The sequence below is a fragment of the Oncorhynchus kisutch genome, linkage group LG3 (genome assembly GCF_002021735.2).
Source record: "Oncorhynchus kisutch isolate 150728-3 linkage group LG3, Okis_V2, whole genome shotgun sequence".
NCBI lineage: Eukaryota > Metazoa > Chordata > Actinopteri > Salmoniformes > Salmonidae > Oncorhynchus > Oncorhynchus kisutch.
Genome location: NC_034176.2, coordinates 65,226,061 through 65,247,053, shown reverse-complemented (window position 1 = coordinate 65,247,053; position 20,993 = coordinate 65,226,061). Strand labels below are relative to the sequence as shown.

At 44.6% G+C, this 20,993-nt stretch overlaps 1 protein-coding gene across 1 annotated transcript in view; it reads left to right on the top strand.

Annotated features, from left to right (window-relative positions):
- LOC109887635 (uncharacterized) overlaps window positions 1–20,124 on the top strand; it is a 40,335-nt gene extending 20,211 nt beyond the window's left edge. The window contains exons 15-23 of the mRNA XM_031815764.1: window positions 696–849; window positions 4,199–4,354; window positions 5,504–5,666; window positions 5,756–5,946; window positions 6,121–6,284; window positions 10,709–10,868; window positions 11,692–11,761; window positions 11,905–11,975; window positions 16,449–20,124. The gene's annotated coding sequence lies outside the window, so the exon portion shown is untranslated. The remainder of the gene's footprint in view (window positions 1–695; window positions 850–4,198; window positions 4,355–5,503; window positions 5,667–5,755; window positions 5,947–6,120; window positions 6,285–10,708; window positions 10,869–11,691; window positions 11,762–11,904; window positions 11,976–16,448) is intronic.
- Window positions 20,125–20,993: the final 869 nt, after the last annotated feature.

Genomic DNA, 20,993 nt, shown 5'->3' with positions numbered 1-20,993 from the left:
ATAAGTTTCTCCTTCACACTCTGCTCTACATACAGTATAAGTTTCTCCTTCACACTCTGCTCTACATACAGTATAAGTTTCTCCTTCACACTCTGCTCTACGTACAGTATAAGTTTCTCCTTCACACTTTGCTGGTGTGTCCCTTGTCCCCCTCCCTAACTCGGGGTATGTCCCTCCCTGGGCAAGCGAGGGCTTTGACGCTTTACTGTGGGCTGAGTTAATGTCTCAGGAAGAGAGGGCGCAAACTGGGATTTGATTAGCTGCTTCACCTGACGGTAAACAGGCCATGGCCACCCCTCACACACACAGCTCTGATCCCATCACTCACGCCCCAGCGCCCCATCAGCCCAACGCTCACCCCACTACACCATGCCACACCGCAAAGCACCGCACAGCCAGAATTAGTGCAACGGCCTCTCATTAAATGTTCAGGCTTGCCTGCTCAGATTAAATCTGGCAGACACAAACACACACGCATTACTCTCAAATGAGCACATTTTTCGCATTACATCACAAGATAAATGAAATTCCCTTTGATTTTGAAAATGTAGACAAGAGTGAAAACAAAGTTTACAGCATGTGGGGGGTAGCGTTGGCAGAGAGAGGTATCAAACATGCCAGTTTGAAAGTAGTGGTCGTTTAAAGACTGGGAGCCCCTGACTGATGGTGTGTCTGTGGCCGTGTGCATGCATCAGGACCCAGGTGGAGAGTCTGAAGAAGGAGGCAGGGGAGAGCAGGCAGGCCCAGCTCAGTGCTCAGCAGGAGGCCAACACACACCAGCAGAGGGCTCAGCAGCTGGAGGCAGAGCTGACCAACACCAAGGACACACTCAGGACTCTACAGCAACAGGTAAGACCTCAAATTAACACATACAACAAACCAACCAACAAGTTCCCCGTCGGGGGTACACCCCCCCCAAGAAAACATTTTTATTTTACAACGGGGCTATACATTTGGGTGAGGTTTTTTTCTCGCCAAAAATACAATTAAACCATCTAGGTGTTCAGCGAAATAACAACACAATGTAAAATACAGGTAGCCTAGTCAAATAATTAACATCCAATCACATTAACTCTTACTCTCTCGTGGGAATATGTAGCCAAACGTAGCTGCTGCTCATGTTGGTCTCTGTACTGATGGAGCAAAAACCATGACAAGAAGACATGGTGGAGTGGTAACGACGCCACTTGGGTACACTGCAGCATCCACCGAGAGGCTCTTGCTGCCAAGGGAATGCCTGACAGCTTGAAAGACGTTTTGGACACTACAGTGAAAATGGTTAACTTTATTAAAGCAAGGCCCCTGAACTCTCGTGTATTTTCTGCTCTGTGCAATGATATGGGCAGCGACCATGTAACACTTTTACAACATACAGAAGTGTGCTGGTTATCAAGGGGCAAAGTATTGACAAGTTTTTTTTAACTGAGAGACGAGCTGAGTGTTCTTTATTGACCATCATTTTCACTTCTCTGACCGCTTGCTTGATGACGAGTTTCTCAGACGACTGACCTATCAGGGTGATGTTTTTTCTTGCCTGAATGATCTGAATCTAGGATTACAGGGACTCTCTGCAACTATCACATCATCATCTGCTCATTTATCACTCCAGTGTTAATCTGCTAAATTGTAATTATTCGCTACTATGGCCTATTTATTGCCTACCTCCTCATGCCCTTTGCACACACTGTATATAGACTTTCTTTTTTCTACTGTGTCATTGACTTGTTTATTGTGTTATTGGCTTGTTTATTGTTTACTCGTTGTCTGTGTCACACTGCTTTGCTTTATCTTGGCCAGGTCGCAGTTGTAAATGAGAACTTGTTCTCAACTGGCCTACCTGGTTAAATACAGGTGAAATAAAAATGTAATAAAAAAACTATAGTCAATGTGCAGGACAAAATTGAGGGTATGATTAAGAAGTTGGAGCTCTTCTCTGTCTGCATTAACAAGGACAACACACAGGTCTTTCCATCACTGTATGGTTATTTTTTGTGTGCAAATTAATTCAAGCTTACGGACAATGTCAAATGTAATATAGCAAAGCACCTGAGTGAGTTGGGTGCGCAATTATGCAGGTATTTTCCCAAAACGGATGACACAAACAACTGGATTCGTTATCCCTTCCATGCCCTGCCTCCAGTCCACTCACCGATATCTGAACAAGAGAGCCTCATCGGAATTGCAACAAGCAGTTCTGTGAAAATGTTATTTAATCAGAAGCCACTGCCAGATTTCTGGATTGGGCTGCGCTCAGAGTATCCTGCCTTGGAAAATCGCACTGTTAAGACACTGATGCCCTTTGCAACCACGTACCTATGTAAGAGAGCCCTCACTAGCATAAAAACTAAATACAGGCACAGACTGTGTGTGGAAAATGATTTAAGACTGAGACTCTCTCCAATACAACCCAACATTGCATTATGTGCATCCTTTCAAGCACACCCTTCTCATTAACTTGTGGTGAGTTATTCACAATTTTCGATGAACAAATAAGGTTTTATATGTAAGATGGTTAAATAAAGAGCTAAATTATTGATTGTTATTATATTATTATTTGTGCCCTGGTCCTATAAGAGCTCTTTGTCACTTCCCACAAGTCGGGTTGTGACAAACTCACAATCATTCTTATGTTTAATAAATATATTGTATAGTGTGCATGTGTGGCAGGCTTAAAATTATGGCAAAAAAACAACATTTGAGAGTGGTGCTAGAGGGGGTACTCAGAAGGAGGTTGAATGTTTGAAGGGGTACAGGACTATAAAAAGTTTGGGAACCACTGCACTAGAGGAACAGTCTTTTAACGCCACTTCGATACCAAAGTGAATTAGTCGTATCAGGTTAGGAGACTTGAGGTTAAGGTTAGGAAAATACTCTCCTAACCTGCCATAAAAATCACTTTGTATCGAAGTGGCGTGAAAAGAGGGTGTTGCATTACACTAGATCAATATATTGATTTGGGATAGCTAATGACCCAGCAGCCTTGCACTTGACTTTTCCTACTAGCAGTGACTTTGCTGATAACTTCTTTATTGAGAATTGTTTTGTTTTCCATTTGAATAATTTTATACAAATTATTTAGAATTTTAAAAATGTACCCCCTTTTCCTCCCCAATTTTTATCTTGTCTCATCGCTACAACTCCCCAACGGGCTCGGGAGGTGAAGGTCGAGTCATGCGTCTTCCGAAACATGACCCGCCAAACCGCGCTTCCTAACACCCGCCTGCTTAACCCGGAAGCTAGCTGCACCAATGTGTCTGAAGAAACTTAGAGCTATTTATATCTTGTCAGAAATGTCCAGATCAACTAGCCCATGTCAGCTAACATTATTATTATTATTATTTTTTTGCCGATATGTATTGTTGTAATTTTAATTACATTTTTTATTTTTAGAATTGCAAGAAAATATGCTTTGAAACTGCAAAATGCAAAATGTACACCCCATTACACAATGTGTAGAATTTAATGAAATAAGCTTTGTCTCACCCTGATCTGTTTCACCTGTCCTCGTTATTGTCTCCACCCCCTCCAGGTGTCGCTTGTTTTCCCCAGTGTATTTATCCCTGTGTTTCCTGTCTCTCTGGGCCAGTGTATTTATCCCTGTGTTTCTTGTCTCTCTGTGCCAGTTTGTCTTGTATGTCCAAGCCTACCAGTGGTTTTCCCAGTTTCCTGCTTGGCCTTTTTCACCTTTTGCTAGTCCTCCCGGTTCTGAGCCTTGCCTGTTTTCTGGACTCCATGCCTGCCTGCTTGACCATTCTGCCTGCCCTGACCTCGAGCTTGCCTGTCCTTCGGTACCTCCTGAACTCTGAACTGGTTTTGCCTGTCCACGACCATTCTCTTGCCTAAACCCTTTGGATTTATTAAACATCTTAAACTCCAACCATCTGCCTCCTGTTTCTGCATCTGGGTCTCACCTTGTGTCATGATACTTTACACCTGCAAAGTTCTCTCCACCAACAAGAGGGGTGTGAATCATTTGTCATGAACAGTGCTTGTGCCCATAGAAATAGACATTGCGCGTGTGCAGGGGGGGGGGGGGGGGGGGCAGGATGTTCCCCAATGCTGGAAGGGGGGCCCCCGAGTGAAAACGTTTGGGAACCCCTGTGCTAAATTACTAAAATGTAAATGTAGCCTAACCTCAGAATATTGCCTGTAAACGTGTGGTCGGTTGGTTGACTATGGTTGTCTCTCTGTGTTCCAGCTGCAGGAGCAGGCTGATGCCAGCCAGGCACTGCGGACAGAGCTGTCCCAGCAGCAGTAGCTGCAGGAGAGGAACCAGGGGGCCAGGGAGAGAGAGGGTCGACTGGAGTCAGAGAAAAAGCAGCTCAGAACCAGCATGGAAGCAGCTCACAGCCAGGTAGAGTCAAACACTATAATTAATCAATAAGGCACCTCGGGGTTTGTGGTTTATGGCCAATATACCACGGCTAAGGGCTGTATCCAGGCATTCTGCGTTGCGACGTGCATAAGAACAGCCCTTAGCCGTGGTATATTGGCCATAAACCACAAACCCCAGAGGTGTCTCATTGCTATTATAAACTGGTTACCAATGTAATTAAATGTTTTGCTATACCTGTGGTATACGGTCTGATATACCACTGCTGTCAGACAATCTCAGGCTTGAACCAACCAGTTTATAATGTATATAAAACTAACTTTCACACACATACTAATGTATCCAAAAGCTAGCGCTCAACTACAAATATGCGGTCAATAAATTCACACATATTGCAAATGCATGTCACACTCACACAACCAACAAATGTTAATTATACTGTAGTGTTTGTCTGTTGATTTATGACTAAAGGCAATATTCCAACACAAATAATTTAGTGTCAGTGAACGTCATGAATTTAACCTGTGCTTGCTGACAGTTAAAAGTTTCAAGAGGCATTTTTTGGCTTTACATGTTGTTTTTCTATTCATCAGGAGAGCGTCTTCTCCTCACATAGTGTCTGACTGAAACCTGGCTACACTCATCTACAATCCACTCAGATTCCCCCTCCAGCCATGCTCGCAAATTGAATTAGTTTCCGTCTCTGAATTTGTGTTTCAAAAATAGTAATTATTTTTGAACCCCAAAGGAAGCAAGAGAAACGAGTCAGATCTGCACACGTCATGAATTTTGTGAAATAATAGTTTTCCACCAGCCAAAGGGATACAAGCCTGAAGCACGGCAATTTACCAACTGTTCAGCTGCTAGGAAATTAAATTGAAGCACATAATTCATATCTTTAGAAAGTTAAATCAATCTGATCAAAAAGTTTCCCACTCAATTACAGCCTGAAATTAATCTCCTTAATCCCAATTTAAAATCTGTCATGCATATAAGTGCAGATCTCTCATCTATCTGCCCATCCATGTGACTTAATCCTGGAACAGAGAGCTAAAATGGCGCTGCGATTGTCAGATTTAGTCCCATCTATCTTTGAGCCTGATATACACACAGTGGCACACACACCTGATGGGAGCTCTGATAGGGGTGTGTCTGCTGTCTGTCCTACAGCTGAGGGAGCGGGAGAGGACTGTGGGGTGCCTGCAGGAGCGTGTGGTAGAGCTGCAGAGCACCACCCAGAGGCTGCAAGGAGGAACAGACAGCCAGCCAGGCTCAGCTGCAGCAGTGAAGGAGGGAGCGGGAGAGCAGGGAGGGCCAGAGACACAGCCAAGAGGTCAGAGGTCACAATCACATACTGTCCATATTTTGAGTGTATTTTGTGTGTAGTTTGGGGCCCATGTTCCATGTGTGTGTTCTCTTCAGATGAGCGTCTTTCAGGAGACGGTGTGCAGGCTGAGGGAGTGTGTAGAGGAGGCCCAGGCCAGCAGCAGGCAGGGGACCAGGGACACAGCAGCAGCACAACACAGCCTCAGAGAGCTGAGACTGGAGCTGGCCTCCACCCAGGCTTCCCATAGAGAGAGCATGGAGCTGGTGCGTGCCCTGCTTACACACAGGTACTCTGTCAGGCATGTATTGAAAATACTGACGTTAAAACGATGACATTAACTCTCAACTTGTTTTAGGTTAATGACTGTGGAGGAAATAATGTGTAGTGGGACTAACAATGTATATTTTGTGTGGATGTTTGTTTTGTGGTGTGCGGCTGTGCGTGTGGTGGTACTGTTCAGCTGGCTGAGCAGAGTGGTGAGGCTGCAGGTCTACGTAGTGAGCTGTCCCGCCTGCAGCAGAGGAGCTCCCAGCTGTCAGAGGAGAGAGGGGGCCAGGAGGAGAGGACCAGGCAGCTGGCTGCAGAGCTCCACAGACTACGCACTGTCAGCAGACACTGGACGAGGTGAGAGAGAAGGATCTACACATCAACATTTCCATTCATCCTCATGGCAATTAACCAATAACCATTCATTTCATTGTCAATATCCAATAACCACTGATCTGGTTCTAGATCTGACACTGCCAACTGCCAACCATTAGGTCATGGACCAGATAGCCTCACATTAAATCCTAGACTGTTACAGCCTGTAGCCAACCACTACACCATCACATGATTAGAAGTGTGATGGCTCAATCTTTCAACCTTATGTGTTGTATAATAGGAAAGGGGGTTATCTAGTGTAATATATACCCAGGGCTGGAAATGAACACTATGCCTGGTCATTAGTGTGGAGCACACAGCCCCTCTGAAGTAGAGACTTAACCTCCACAGGTCGCGCTGTACACTAATTGACCACTACAGGATAGAGCAGGTTCTGTTGTAGAGAAAAGAGGTGTGACTTGTAGCAGTGCCCTTTCTGTGTGTGCGGGGCTATATTCCTAAAGCTGATTGGATAATGAGACCTCTCTCTCAGACCCCCATAGATTCTGCATGTACAACACACACACACACACACACACACACAGTTGAAGTCGGATGTTTACATACACCTTAGCCAAATACATTTAAACTCAGTTTTTCACAATTGCTGACATTTAATCCAAGTAAAAATTCCCAGTCTTAGGTTAGTTAGGATCACCACTTTATTTTAAGAATGTGAGATGTCAGAATAATAGTAGAGAGAATTACATATTTCAGCTTTGATTTCTTTCATCACATTCCCAGTGGGAATTAGTATTTGGTAGCATTGCCTTTAAATTGTTTAACTTGGGTCAAACGTTTCGGGTAGCCTTCCACAAGCTTCCCACAATAAGTTGGGTGAATTTTGGCCCATTCCTCCTGACAGAATTGGTGTAACTGAGTCAGGTTTGTAGACTTCCTTGCTCGCACACACTTTTTCTGTTCTGCCCACGAATGTTCTATAAGATTGAGGTCAGGGCTTTGTGATGGCCACTCCAATACCTTGACTTTGTTGTCCTTAAGCCATTTTGCCACAACTTTGGAAGTATGCTTGGGGTCATTTGGAAGACCCAAGCTTTAGCTTCTTGACTTGATGTCTTTAGCTGTTGCTTCAAAATACCCACATAATTTTCCTTCCTCAAGATGCCATCTATTTTGTGAAGTGTACCAGTCCCTCCTGCAGCAAAGCACCCCCACAACATGATGCTGCCACCCCCGTGCTTCACGGTTGGGATGGTGTTCTTCGGCTTGCAAGCATCCCCCTTTGTCCTCCAAAGACGATGGTCATTATGGCCAAACAGTTCTATTTTTGTTTCATCAGACCAGAGGACATTTCTCCAAAAAGTACAATCTTTGTCCCCATGTGCAGTTGCAGAACATAGTCTGTTTTTTTTATGGCGGTTTTGGAGCAGTTTTCTTCCTTCTTTTCTTCCTTGCTGAGCGGCCTTTCAGTTTATGTCGATATAGGACTCGTTTTACTGTGGATATAGATACTTTTGTACCTGTTTTCTCCAGCATTTTCACAAGGTCCTTTGCTATTGTTCTGGGATTGATTTGCACTTTTCGCACCAAAGTACGTTCATCTCCATGAGACAGAACGCGTACTATTGATTTGTATGACAGCTGAGTGGTCCCATGGTGTTTATACTTGCGTACTATTGTTTGTACAGATGAACGTGGTACCTTCTGGCGTTTGGAAATTGCTCCCAAGGATGAACCAGACTTGTGGAGGTCTACAAAAAAAAATCTGAGGTCTTGGCTGATTTCTTTTGATTTTCCCATGATGTCAAGTAAAGAGGCACTGAGTTTGAAGGTAGGCCTTGAAATACATCCACAGGTACACCTCCAATTAACTCAAATGATGTCAATTAGCCTATCAGAAGCCTCTAAAGCCATGTAATGATTTTCTGGAATTTTCCAAGCTGTTGAAAGGCACAGTCAACTTCGTGTATGTAAACTTCTGACCCACTGGAATTGTGATAGAGTGAATTGTTATTGAAACAATCTGTCTGTAAACAATTGTTGGAAAAATTACTTGTGTCATGCACAAAGTAGATGTCCTAACCGACTTGCCAGAACTATAGTTTGTTAACAAGAAATTTGTGGAGTGACTCCAACCTAAGTGTATGTAAACCTCTGACTTCAACTGTACATACAGAAAGAGTTTGCAAAGACGCAAACATTTAAACACACAGTTTTGCTTAGAGGAACTACCTCACATAATAGTCAGTTTAACTGAGATACTCATACAGTACAGAAATGTAGTAACAGGTTTTCAAGTGAAAATGTCTGAGGCTTTATGGTTCAAATAGTCTCAGCATTGTGTTTGTATTGTGACAAATCCAAAGCACTTTGTTTGTGTACACAGGCACATAAGAGCTGTGTGTGCTTGTCCTGCAGTGCCAAACCTCTACAATGTGTTTGTATGTGTGTTTAGCCGAGGGCATATCTCTGTGGCTCATCGCTGTGGTCTCACGTCATCCTCCTTAAGTGCTGTCAATGTTGCATGGTAACAGCGGCGCTCTGCCCTCTTAATTGGTTTAGGAAGAGCATCCTTGTCATTTTGCGGTCAGCAAACTCCGCCAGAGAAAATGAAGTGTGAGTTGCACCCTCCCCGCACAACCCATCCCACAAAAAAAAAAATGATTATGTGCAGCTGTGTGTGTGTGTGTTTGTCAGTTTTTACTTTCCACTTTTAGAAATAATTGCTGGTTGCTCGGTGGGATCAGAGGAAGGGTATAATGATTGTCTCTGGCTGTGTGGTATGGCTGGGTTCTGGGGAGGGCTGGGGGAGAGCAACTCATTTCACACACCTAAATGTGAGTGTGTGTGAATGTGTTAACATTAGTGTGTTTGTACAGCATGTAACCTGTTTGTGGTGTCTATGTGCTTGATGTGTATCTACATACTGTACGTGTGTGTGTGTGCACGGCTGTCCTTTTGCACGGATTAGCAGGTGAACGCAGCAAGAGGATGACCAGACTGGGGTTGCGATACTGTCACACAGGGGTTAGGGGGAATACAGAGCTGCAGTACTGCAGTTTGGAGCCTCCAGTCAGGCTCACCCCCACTCCCCACACACCACTTTAATTGCCTTTGCTTCTTTCATTACATGTATTGCCTCTCCTCTGCATTGCGTGCTCCCTGGGCTTGTGGAAAGGTCATTATGGTGGGGGATGTGAACACTGCACAGCCTCCGTGTGTCCCAGCCAAGCAGGCAGAGGATACGGAGGGGGATGTGAACACTGCACAGCCTCCGTGTGTCCCAGCCAAGCAGGCAGAGGATAGGGTGGGGGATGTGAACACTGCACAGCCTCCGTGTGTCCCAGCCAAGCAGACAGAGGATAGGGTGGGGGATGTGAACACTGCACAGCCTCCGTGTGTCCCAGCCAAGCAGGCAGAGGATAGGGAGGGGGATGTGAACACTGCACAGCCTCCGTGTGTCCCAGCCAAGCAGACAGAGGATAGGGTGGGGGATGTGAACACTGCACAGCCTCCGTGTGTCCCAGCCAAGCAGACAGAGAATAGGGTGGGGGATGTGAACACTGCACAGCCTCCGTGTGTCCCAGCCAAGCAGGCAGAGGATAGGGTGGGGGATGTGAACACTGCACAGCCTCTGTGTGTCCCAGCCAAGCAGACAGAGGATAGGGTGGGGGATGTGAACACTGCACAGCCTCTGTGTGTCCCAGCCAAGCAGACAGAGGATAGGGTGGGGGATGTGAACACTGCACAGCCTCCGTGTGTCCCAGCCAAGCAGGCAGAGGATAGGGCGGGGGATGTGAACACTGCACAGCCTCCGTGTGTCCCAGCCAAGCAGGCAGAGGATAGGGCGGGGGATGTGAACACTGCACAGCCTCTGTGTGTCCCAGCCAAGCAGACAGAGGATAGGGCGGGGGATGTGAACACTGCACAGCCTCAGTGTGTCCCAGCCAAGCAGACAGAGGATAGGGTGGGGGATGTGAACACTGCACAGACTCCGTGTGTCCCAGCCAAGCAGACAGAGGATAGGGCGGGGGATGTGGCTAGGGAGGACTGGTTACTGCTGTCCTTCACATTGTCCCTATAAAGAAAAAAGTGTATTTTATGGTGACCAGTTCTTTGATGTAGTGGCTCAACATGTACATGCATGTAACATGTACAAGTATTGTTAAGAGTGATTTAGAGTCAGATGAATGTGACTATGACAGGACAATGTTACTAGAAGGAGATGTTTATGGAGGAGTTCACTACAATGTAATTAACTAATGAACTATCGTTTCCCAGTTTCCTACCTGGGCAGGGTTATAGGAAACCCTCATGAATATACATTGCATGTTGCTGTGACTCATTGTTCACCATTCATTTAAAAGGTTTATCAGTTTTCAGAAATGAGAACAAAAATGATATTAGGAAATGCCAATGACAGGTATCATCCCTCTCCCACCTAGACTCGGTCCTGTGAGGGCAGGCTGGCAGAGCTGAGTGCCCAGCTGGGGAGGTCTCAGTGCTGGGGCCAGGAGAAGCTGGTAGCCCTGAAAAAAGGAGGTGGTGCTGATTAAGGTGGAGATGGCTTCTCTCAGGGAGAACTACCATGCCAAGGTGGCCCAGGTCAGACACACACTTACACAATGGGTTCTGGGGACATTCTGGTAGGGTTTATGACTAAGGATAGGAGGTTTTGCTGACCATGTGACCTGATCAGGAAAAACTCTGGGCCCTTATAATAGCCGGAAGCCTTACTGCCTAACTAGGCCCAAAGTTTTCCTGATCAATTGATGTGCTCATGAAAACCTCTTGGCTCTAGTTATGACACATATCCTCACACTTTGCACTGGCACAGAAAGGCCAAACAGCATAGTTAGTAATCACCTCTCAATGAAAAATGAGCTGTATAGCCATTAGGATGTGCAGCAGGGGTTTGTTCATGTGTCTCTGGTCAGGTGGAGGCCTTACACTCACAGCACGATTCCATGGAGCACAAGTACAGCACAGCAGCTAATGAGGTAGTGAACCCTTAAAATCTCCAGATATGTCAGATAGACACTGTTAGAGTTGTAGTCTCTCTCTCTCTCTCTCTCTCTCTCTCTCTCTCTCTCTCTCTCTCTCTCTCTCTCTCTCTCTCTCTCTCTCTCTCTCTCTCTCTCTCTCTCTCTCTCTCTCTCTCTCTCTCTCTCTCTCTCTCTCACTCTCTCACTCACTCACTCACTCACTCACTCACTCACTCACTCACTCACTCACTCACTCACTCACTCACTCACTCACTCACACACACACACACACAGGGAGAGTGAGCTGGTGATAACCAACGTCAACCAGTGGGTAAAGGAGCAGAAGTAAGAGCATACCTAACTCCACACACACACTGATGCCCAGTCACGTTCTACTCTACATTCACAAAGCAGCATTAACCCTGTCTTAACCCTATCGACAGGCAAGGGTCTGCAGGAGGAGATGAAAAGGCTGAGCTGGAAGAGAGCAGGATTGAAGCCGAGAGGTTCAGGGTACGTACCATACACAGTTACACACACTGGATAACACTGTTAGACCTCCACACATTTACAACCCTGATATAGTATTAAAAAACAACACCAATTGAAGAGCATTGTTCCTTTCTATTGAGTAATGTCACTTGTTTTTGTATCAGGCCTCTCAAGCCAGTATGAGTGGCCAGCGCAGTGCCCTGACCAGACCTCCCGTCCAGCTGCTCCACACAGAGTGAGTACTGTACTACTGGCACTGACCTGAGACACTGGATCTGTGGGCTTGGCAACTTCCCAGTTATCCAGGAACAAGCTGCAGCAGGTCCATACGAGGCAAATGACTACATGTCCTCTAACTCTTCACTAGTTTCTTTGTTGGGGCTCTAGAGACAGCATCAGTGACAAAGCAGTGACTTCCCGGACTGAGTGAATTCCTCTCTGTGTGTTTCTAGAGTAGAGCTGAGACATGGGTCAATAGCAACAATCAGCAACACATCTCAGACAGTATTGGTTAAGAGCGGGAGCCCGTCTATAACTCATAAGAGCTATTGGCAGCCATGTTGATTTCTGTTGTTCTGGGATTAGCATCTGTGTTTCTGGGGGCTAATGGTCCGTGTCGTCCGGCTGTGAAATCAGTGGCCTGAGAGCCTCTGAGAAGCCTGCAGATTGGTGTTTCAAATCCCCACCCCCCTCTAATGCAGCACAGCTTGTCTCAGCCACTCTCTCCATCTCCCAGAGTAGAACAGTTTCGCTGTTCCCGAGTTCCCCCTCCTCACCCTGGGTGACCCCCACTGCAGTCTCCCCACGCCTGGGCCTAGACGCCACCGGCCCTTCCTGCCCCACAGGACCACTGCAGCTTGTTAACACCGAAGATACATTTGTGCAGTCAGGCAGGAAATCCTAGAGGTGGCTATGGACGGTGGTAATCAAAGGCCTGGTGCTCTGACACTGAGGACTGGAGGAGGGCTTAGAGATGACCTCTAGTCTGGCCTCCTATCATGGCCGATCATCCCAACAGACGGACGGACAGACAGAGCCATCCAAGGACACGGTCTCCTCTCCTCTGGGCCAGACATGTCTTAGTCGTGTCTGTTTTCAGACACTCAGACAGACGTCACCCACACATTGCCATGGTACCGACTATAGCTTTTTAAAATTGAACTTGCATTTTATATGTGATGCTGAGAAAATGTGATTTATTGGTGAAATTGTGTTCCATATGGTTGTTTGACAGTTGAAGCCTTCTCATTTTGCGCTGCCTATACCTCCTCGCTTTAAAGTAAGCCAGTCCTGTGCTCACTGGCATTTCCCTGTAATGCGTTCCCGTCTGATTTCCTTCTAAATTGAAATGCGGTAAAGTTAGGACTGATTGGAGGGATTACTTTTGGTGAGTGTGAGATAGGAGGGAGAGAGAAAGAGACTAGACTGGTTGTGAACCCAATCAGAGCCCTGTGTTGACTGTGCTGATTAGAGGCTTGTAGTGAGTGGGATCCATTCTATCCCATCATTCCCTGTTTGCTCTGATAACGGAACCTCAACACTCATCATGTCCCTAACCTCATCCTCATGCTGTCACTTACAGCACACCACACTGATCTCTCTCAAATGTCTTATGCAAGGTGGGTAATGTACCAAAAGACCCTTTAGGACTTTAAACCTGCTTTGAAAGAATAGTTGACATGCTTTGGAAAAAATTCACTGGTTGGCTGAGTGTTAAAAAAACATTTAAAAAGTTGCAATATGTAGTTGAGGAGCACTGAGGCATTGAGGATGGACATTGCTCTGGAGAGAGTACCGTACGCTAATAAGTGTGTGCGTGCGTTGTGCCTTGCCTGATACCAATGGAGGGCAGATGCAAACTCAGCCCATAAAGGCCCACTGGATGGCTGCGACTTCACTCAGCTAATGTTCCAGGACATCCAGGAAGCCTGTAGGGAGCTGGGAGAACACAGAGGAGCGCTAAAAAGCAGCCAGAGAGAGTAAATACAAATAAATAGATAAATAAGTGAATGGCATGAGAGGAGCAGAGGGAACAGTCGTCCATTCTCGTGTACGCACCGCGTTTGTTTATTTATGGTGTCTGAGGGCCTGAGCAGGGCTGATGGGGGGAGGAGGAGGGTGCTGGGGGAGGACACTGGGCCTCTCCTTCCTTACGCATGCCTGGCTCTGCTCCCCAGCTTTCATTAAGTGTCATTACCAGGGCTTTCAGCGCTAGAGCCAAGCTGAGACCTGACATCCACTCCATAGATATGTGTGCATATGGATGGACTGCTGATCGTTCTTATCCGCCACTGAGGAGGGAGAATTAGGCCAGGGAGAGGAGAGGAGAGGAGTTGAGAGGAGAGGAGGAGAGGAGAGGAGAGGAGGATGCAGACATATCTGACTTTAATGGCCAGAATATAGCTATTACTGGAGGACAGTAATTCATGCCTGATTGGTTGTCATGAATATGCCATACGGGTCAGGTTATGCACATTTAAAGTATTTGTACACTGGTGATTGTAAGGGCTATGTACACTGCAGTGTGTTGTAGATCAGGATGACTAGGATGCATATCGATACAGTTACATATCAGGATATTCTAGTTGACTGTACCTGCACCAAAACACCAGTATTTTTCTTTTTAATGTGGGAGCCAAAACAAATTCAGCACTTTTTATTTCCATGAATGATCAAAACTCGTTTTCTCATGACTCTTGTCACTGCAGCAGACATATGGTGAGCAATATGATTGGAACATCAAATCACAATAAAATCACAAATACCGAATCACAACACATATAGAATCGCAGTATATATCGTAATCGGCACCTAAGTATCACAATAATATTGTGTTGTGAGATGCCGGGCCATTCCCAGCCCTAATGGCCAGTCGCAGAAATAAAGGCATGCAGCTGATGTGAGATGTGCATTTCCTTCTACGCAAGGTGTTCATTATCAATGTCCCTTTCCAGTTCACTTCCTGTTAGAAGGCCGGCTGATTGATGGCTTGTACTGTTTATTTGGATATCAGCGAATGAAATATTCATGTCGTACGCTTTCCCAAGCAGAAGTTATCTAGATGCAGCGTAAATGGTACTTGGGATTAGATTTTCACAGCAGATTGCTGTTATTACAGGAGAAAAAGGTGAAAAGAGACTGTATGAGCAGTCGTTTTCCTGGGAGGCAATCTATTTCTCTTCCACTCAGAGCACCGGAGCGCTGGACCAGGCTCTTAATGCGCGGGAGAGAAAGTGCTTTGGTCTGCAACCTTTCACACCTTCACCTCCCCTTCATGTGATTGAATAGTTAATAACTTTGACTTTCCTTTGAAAGCCTGTGACGTGGCTCCTACTGAACAGCCTGTTGTCTGGCTGACACACCTGCCTATTGCTCTGTCTGTCTGACTGACTGACTGACTGCCTGCCTACATGTCTACTTGGCCCAGATGCCAGATTGTCTGATAGCCCACCTCTCTCTTCTACAAGCCCTCTCACTTTCAAGCCTGTCCCTCGCCTGAATTACCACCTAGCTTATCTGTCTTTCTTAAAGGAGCCTGTACATTATCAGAATTTTGATGGAAAGGGGTTTGGATTGCTTACTCTTCCTTCCTCCCTCAAGACACACACACACACACAGGGAGCTCATTAGCGCACCCCGTGTTCACAGCTCCAGCAGAATGTAACCTTGCCTAATTGTGCGCCATGCTAATTTGTTCTCCCTGCATGATGTGGCGATTGCTTATTTATTCTCCTCAGGGCTCCTCTCTCACATTAAAATGATTGACTTATTTCATTCACTGCACATTTGCCAAGCTTTATTTGATAAGCTCATTTCCCTTGGTGCCCAGAATCCCCCCTGTTCCCATGTTTAAAAGTTCTAATGTTCCCAATGCAGATTATTATTCATACTTGTGATTGTTTCTTCGTCTAATTATCTGTGTTGGAATAATTTTGCATCTGTGAGCCTGTTTATCCCGGCGGACTGAAACGGCACAAAAGGGCACCACATTAACGATGCGTCTGGAATAGCCGAGGAGCCAGTTGTGTACACAAAGCTGGCAGACGCGGTCAACAAGAAGCTTAACAGGGATTGGGACATCGTGGAAGGTTTACCAAAATCAGCAGACTGAATTTGCATTTGGTTAGAGGGCTGTTGACGAACAGAGCCATCAACATTTGGTCCATCAGGTAATGAGACAGGCTCTGTTTTGATGTGGATATATGCAGCGAGGTGGAGCTAAACTAGTTGTAGTCAATACAGGTCATGGTTAAGGTGGGGAGTGCAGATCCATTCCACTCTGACCCATTGACCACCATCAGCTCTCTCCTCCCCTGCCCCACACCAAGAGGGGAGTTCTAGAGAGACTCAGCAGTTTAGAGAACAGAGCCAGTACCAGAGCAGATACAAGCTAGCAGCAGGAGACCTGTTCAGTAGTGTACCGGTAGGTTAATACACTGAAATGGACATCAACTCACCAACAGAGGACACAGTGGGATAGTATTAGGTAGGTGAATGATTGGCAGTATTTCTGCAGTAGGAGGTGAATGATACCTCATGAGTCATGTATTAACAGTAATTATATGGATAATATTCATGATGACAAATATGCAAACTTAAGGTCCATGGCGATGCCAACATATGAAATAGTAACACTGAGCTCTGAGGCTGACTATTGAAGGTATCTTATTTGAATAATCTGTTTCTGTCTGCCTCTGCTCTGTCTCAGATCTGCTCTGACTGCGACAGGAGCCTTCAGTGGCCAGAGAGACAACCTGTGGAGGAGGTGCTCTGGCTGCCAACCTGCATCTGCACTAGCCCCAGACTCAGCCTGTGTCTGGGGCTAGGGAGGGGGGCCAAGTTTGCTGCTGAGTGGGTCAGAAGAGTGGCCCTTAGGACCCTGGAGCGCAGACCCCTGCCATGTGGCCAACACCGCTGGAGCAGACCCGCTCTCTCAGCTGGGACAAGCCACGCCCTACACATCTCAGGGAGGGACACTGGTGGGGGATAGTATGAACCAGTGAGAAGGGAAGTACAGGTAGTTATGACTCAAGAGAATACAGCACACAAATATTTATGATTTTGTAGCTTGATAGATATGAATAAATTATTGTATTATATTTAAGATTATTTAATGACAATACTAAACTTGAATAATTAAATTTCTTTGGTATTTTCAGTATATATTTTTTCAAAAGCTTTGTGGCACAATATTGTAATAATAATAATAATATTGTAATGTCTTACCATTACTCCTTCAGCCCAGTTCTATATTATGATTGTCTACTTATTCACAACAGATTCTGTTTTGAACACAGATTCTGTGTTGTGAATAAGTAGACAATTACAATCTTACCTGTACAGTATCTGGGTCCTTCCACCAGTTCGGTGCCTTTTTAGAAGTGTAACTAGTGATTTCACAAAATGTTGACATTCTGTCCAAAAGAGCACATGTTCAACTTCATAAAAAACACATGTTGCCATTCCAATAGGTTACATAAAAAGATACTATAGAAAGTATCAGGGTTGACGGTATCAGGGTTGACGATCTCGTTTTAAATCAGCCATAAATCCTCTCGTGACAGGGGGAATGGAAGCTTGTGTGCAACAGGGAGTGGCAATTTAAACCCATTAGTTTTCTATCACAAAACAGAAAATGGCCCAACAAGTTTTTACACTATGATTTGACTATTTGATGTTCAATGTTTCTTTTGAAAAATACATTTTAAATGAATAGTTTCACCATATTAAAACTAGAGGTTTGACCTTAAAATGAGGGACAGATGTGAATGAATCACTAATCAAATGAAATAAATATCATCTTCAGAACTGACTTAAAATAACTAGGGATGTACAATGGAGAAATGGTTGGATTACATGGGTTGAAGTCTTCCTAGAAGTGACACAGGGTTGACAGAGGGACATGTCAAAATGCTGAATTTAGCAAGCCTTTATTCATATTAAAAATCAGATTAATTGAATTCTCCATGCCGTCTATATTAAAGGGCACTTCATTGAGTATAACAGGCTTTTAAAATTAATATATCAAAAGGCACTCTTCGTGGAACGACCCATCTGACAAATATTTGTATCTATCCATTCAAGGTTTTGATTTACATTTTTATAGAAACCTAGAAAGAATTAGAAAAAAGTGTCCAGCCTTTTATTGTGGTATGAGAAATAGTCCTGCTTATTTCTGAGGTTGTCAAAGGATTAATTGATGTCTAGATCAAAGTACTAAACATGTATTGGGGGGGGATTTCATGGTTTCAGTCACCTAGAGCAATACATCCTTGAGTTCATGTAAGTCCTAATGAATTGTGTAGGCAGAGAAGTCTTTGTGGCCAAATAAAAGTCTGGTAAAGACATCTAAACCCATAACAAGTGTCCCTTTGTTCTAGCACTACTCTATTCATCATGAGTCGGCTGTGTGAATCCAGGCATTGCTGCAGCTTTGAGAGCAACTCTTGAGTTCCATGCCCACCAGCTTTCAATAACTGGGGATGTCGGAGCTTGACAGTAGAAAGTATTTTTTCTGACTAGAAGAAAATAAGAGCCCTAAGCAATAGTAGATGAGCTGTTAGTAAGCACACAGTCCACTGGGAGAGAGACATGGCAGAATACTATACATAGTGCAGTGGTGAAGGCGAAACAAAAGCCAAATGTAATACTATTGTTTGCAGATATTAAAGATATCCAAACTATAGTGCCCCCCAATTACAGTAATAAACCATGCCCATCATTGTACATTGTAATGATCCACACCAGCATGCAGGGTGAACTTTCGAGTATTCACAGGGAAGGTTTGTGTCCTAAAGAGGCCCTAGTCAGCCAATGGGATCGAGCAGTGTCTGTTGTTCACTGGCAGCCTGCTAGGATTAATCCCAGCCTTACAGGAAGACACCATCTTTTTCTGCCTTGGTCAGATCAATAGGCAACATTCTCTCCAGCACAGCAGTCAATACCCAACACTTAAGTTGTCTGTGGAAACTAAAGAATGCCAATAATTGTTATTAATGCCTAGGATTTCCCCAAGTACTGCATTTATAGGGTAATTCCAGTGTAACAGACATTCAACCAACATCACACACAACACCAATGCCCTCCGGAGACGTAGTGTATACATTAAGAAACCTATACACAAATACAAAGATGGGAAAAAAATCTACAAAATGGATGTGCATCCTTTTTTCAAATAAGTATTGTGTTTGTAACCTGATTTATAAATGGTATTGCTCTTTTGAGTCCGATACTATAATGGTACTGAGTAGTGAGCTACTGCACCATGCTCTGGGTAAAACCTTGGCCCATTCAGGCCTTATGGAGAAATTGGTCACACTGAAATTCAATAATTTGTCCTAGGTGCTAGTTTATTATTGTCACCAAAGCCCCATATACTACCCACCATTGCGACCTGTACGCTCTCGTTGGCTGGCCCTCGCTTCATACTCGTCGCCAAACCCACTGGCTCCATGTCATCTTCAAGACCCTGCTAGGTAAAGTCCCCCCTTATCTCAGCTCGCTGGTCACCATAGCATCTCCCACCTGTAGCACACGCTCCAGCAGGTATATCTCTCTAGTCACCTCCAAAACCAATTCTTTCTTTGGCCTCCTCTCCTTCCAGTTCTCTGCTGCCAATGACTGGAACGAACTACAAAAATCTCTGAAACTGGAAACACATCTCCCTCACTAGCTTTAAGCACCAACTGTCAGAGCAGCTCACAGATTACTGCACCTGTACATAGCCCACCTATAATTTAGCCCAAACAACTACCTCTTTCCCTACTGTATTTAATTAATTTATTCATTTTGCTCCTTTGCACCCCATTATTTTTATTTCTACTTTGCACATTCTTCCATTGCAAATCTACCATTCCAGTGTTTTACTTGCTATATTGTATTTACTTTGCCACCATTGCCTTTTTTTGCCTTTACCTCCCTTCTCACCTCATTTGCTCACATCGTATATAGACTTGTTTATACTGTATTATTGACTGTATGTTTGTTTTACTCCATGTGTAACTCTGTGTCGTTGTATCTGTCGAACTGCTTTGCAGTTGGCCAGGTCGCAATTGTAAATGAGAACTTGTTCTCAACTTGCCTACCTGGTTAAATAAAGGTGAAATAAATTTAAAAAAATATGGCCTGAGGTGTGATATATAAGGCACAAGTGGGTGTGGTATATGGCCAATATACCATGGCTAAGAGATGTTCTTAGACACAACGCAATGCGGAGTGCCTGGATACAGCCCTGGGTGGTTCGAGCCCTGAATGCTGATTGGCTGACAGCGGTGGTATATCAGATCGTATACTACGGGAAGGACAAAACATTTAATTTTACTGCTCTAATTACATTGGTAACCAGTTTATAATAGCAATAAGGCACCTCAGGGGTTTGTAGTATATCGCCAATATACCATGGCAAAAGGCTGTATCCAGGCACTCCGCAATCATCGTGCGTTAGAACAGCCCTTAGCCATGGCATATTGGCCATATACCACAAACCCAGAGATTCTTTATTGCTGTTATAAACCAGTTAACAAGTAGTTTTGCGTTATACCTGTGGTATGTCTGATATATGCTCTGATGGAATGCTGTTTCAGCCAATCAGCATCCAGGACCCAAACTGCCCAGTTTATAATGGCATTTAATAAAATGTTGAACATTGTGTGTGTGTGTCTTTAATAGCAGGTGTTATTCCGGCCACGTGCTGAGGAATGGATTTGTGTTGATTGTGGAGTGTTATGAAACATGATGACAGACATTAAAGAAATAGCACATTGTAATGCCTTTCTCCTTGCCTCTAAGATCAAGAGGATTTTTTCTGAGAGCCAAAGAAAGGCATTGATTATTTTGTCTGATTGCTCAAGGATCATAATTATACCTCTGCCACTTTGAAGCTGCTCTGTCAGGAAGATTAAAAAAAAGAATTGAATTCTAGGCATTGCCTGCCATATGAATAAGATCGCATTACATACATTAAAATATGTCAATTTGACCTTTCTCCCATCAACCCTACCTCCTGAAGTCCTTTTTTCATCTATTGTCTGTTAAGATTCCAGGAAGTAACAAAGAATACAACTTCAAAATTGACTTTGCCATGAGTATCTACTCCAGCATGGACATGGGCTGTCCTGTATGGATTTTGGAATTCCATCCAATTGTGTGTTAATTCATTCTGAAAGCACAGGGTCAGAGTTCACAGCTTTTAAATGTAAGCCATCGTCATTTCACAAGGCCTAAATACATACTGTACGTAGGTGTTACAAGGACA